This window comes from Gavialis gangeticus, unplaced genomic scaffold (assembly GCF_001723915.1).
Source record: "Gavialis gangeticus isolate Ggan-Ray unplaced genomic scaffold, GavGan_comp1, whole genome shotgun sequence".
Taxonomy (NCBI): domain Eukaryota; kingdom Metazoa; phylum Chordata; order Crocodylia; family Gavialidae; genus Gavialis; species Gavialis gangeticus.
Genome location: NW_017729000.1, coordinates 5,164,282 through 5,166,280, shown reverse-complemented (window position 1 = coordinate 5,166,280; position 1,999 = coordinate 5,164,282). Strand labels below are relative to the sequence as shown.

The 1,999-nt window shown below is 54.2% G+C and overlaps 1 protein-coding gene across 1 annotated transcript in view; it reads right to left on the bottom strand.

Annotated features, from left to right (window-relative positions):
• Window positions 1–743: 743 nt before the first annotated feature.
• Window positions 744–1,999, bottom strand: part of ATOX1 (antioxidant 1 copper chaperone) — a 17,048-nt gene continuing 15,792 nt past the window's right edge. Inside the window, exon 4 of the mRNA XM_019506107.1 lies at window positions 744–983. The gene's annotated coding sequence lies outside the window, so the exon portion shown is untranslated. The remainder of the gene's footprint in view (window positions 984–1,999) is intronic.

The window sequence follows — 1,999 nt, the reverse complement described above, 5'->3', positions numbered from 1 at the left end:
AAGGGGGCTTGGCCATAATGGCTGGGGACAGTGAACAAGGAAAGGCCCAGCCCCTGAGGCTGTGCGGAGGTAGCAGGTGGGAGAAGGGGACACACAGGTAGCCTGCAACATGGTATCACAAATAAACCCTCAATTAAGCCGACCTCCCCCGGCACAGCACAGAAGCAGGGCAGGCTTGCGGAGAGGACGGTAACCTGGGAGCCAGGGAGCCCTAGTTTCATCACTGACCAGCCATTTAACCCCTGGAGGCTACTCCACCTCCCTGCACAGGCCTGTGCCTCAGTTTCCCCTCCTAAGTGTGTAATTACTATCAGAGCCGGGGCTGTCTTTTACCACGTGCATGTACAGCACCTGGCACTATGGGGTGCCAGTGCCTACTGGGGCCTCTGCAGCCAACAGCAATATACTAATATATTGTGTAATTATACAATATAACGAATGAAGCCTGCCTGGGGCAGGGGAAAAAAGGAAGGGGATGACACTGTTGTCCCAGCGCATCCAGAGCCCCTGACGGAGGGCATGACATGCCTGCAATGGAAAGCTGCTGCTGCTGGGATGCTAATTCACTTAACTCCCGGCCGAGACGGCACTAGAGCTCAGCTTTCTGGAGATGGGGAAAGCAAGGTGAAGCTGTGGCCAGCAGAAGCTGGGAGAACTGGTCTTAAGGAAGATGCAATTCCTTATTTTCATGGACCCTTCCTCACCAAAGGGTCTGAAGAAAACAGGGGGACACTGCGACCCACCATGGAAAAGAGAAGCAGCTCCTTCCTTTATTGCAGGGCCAGAGAGGGAGTTTGCACCAAGAGCTCTAACATGTCAAGAGGGGAATTTTACTGCACGATGGGCTTTTTCCTCCGGGTGTCTTCTTCCTTTCTAGCTCTCTTCTTTCCAGCAGCTGGTAGGGGAACCCAGGTCAAAAGGAAAGGGGTATCAGCAGAAGTGTAAACAGTCAGTCATGGTCTTCCTGGAGCCGCGCGCTCGTCCTGCAGAAACAAGGGAGGGGGAGAAAAGTGAGACGAGGCTGCCCCCTCCCGGCCATGCCTGAAAGAAAATCCACCCACCCACCAGCAATGACTGGTCCAGCCAACGACTTCGACAAACTGGAGGATTGGGCCAAAAGAAATCTCCTGAGGTTCAACAAGGACAAATGCACAGTCCTGCACTTAGGAGGGAGCAATCCCCTGCACCGGGACAGGCTGGGGGTGACGAGCTGGGCAGCAGCGCTGCAGAAAAGGACCTGGGTGACAGGGGACAAGTAGCTGAACAGGAGCTAGCAGTGTGCCTTGGTGCCAAGAAGGCTACCGGCATCCTGGGCTGCATTGGTAGGAGCACTGCCAGCAGACTGAAGGAAGTGATCCTTCCCCTCTATTCAGCACTGGAGAGGCCGCATCTGGAGTCCTGTGTCCAGTTTTGGGCCCCCACTACAGAAAGGATGTGGACATGTTGGAGAGAGTCCAGTGGAGGGCAATGAAAATGGTTCGGGGGCTGAGGGACAGGACTTATGAGGAGAGGTTGAGGGAACTGGGCTTATCTAGTCTAGAGGAGAGAAGACCAAGGGAATTGAATAGCAGCCTTCACCTCCCTGCAGGGGGGCTGCAAAAAGGATGGAGCTGGACTGGTCTCAGTGGTGGAGGATGACAGGACAAGGAGCAATGGGCTCAGGTTGCAGCCAGGGAGGTTTAGGTTAGAGATTAGGAAGAATTTCCTCATGAGGAGGGTAGTAAAACACTGGAACAGGTGACCCAGAGAGGTGGTGGAGTCTCCATCCTTGGAGGTTTTTAAGGCCTGGCTACACAAAGCCTAGGCTGGGGTGATGTAGGTGGGGCTGGTCCTGCTTGGAGCAGGGGCTTGGACTAGATGTGACCACCTGAGGTCTCTTCCAGCCTGAATTTTCTATGAGGATCCTTCAGCTGCATTTCTCTCAGAGGCTCCCTGGGACGAGCAGATAAAGGATTTCCTGAGGACAGCGCATACTTGAACTTAACAGCAGCAAATGCGA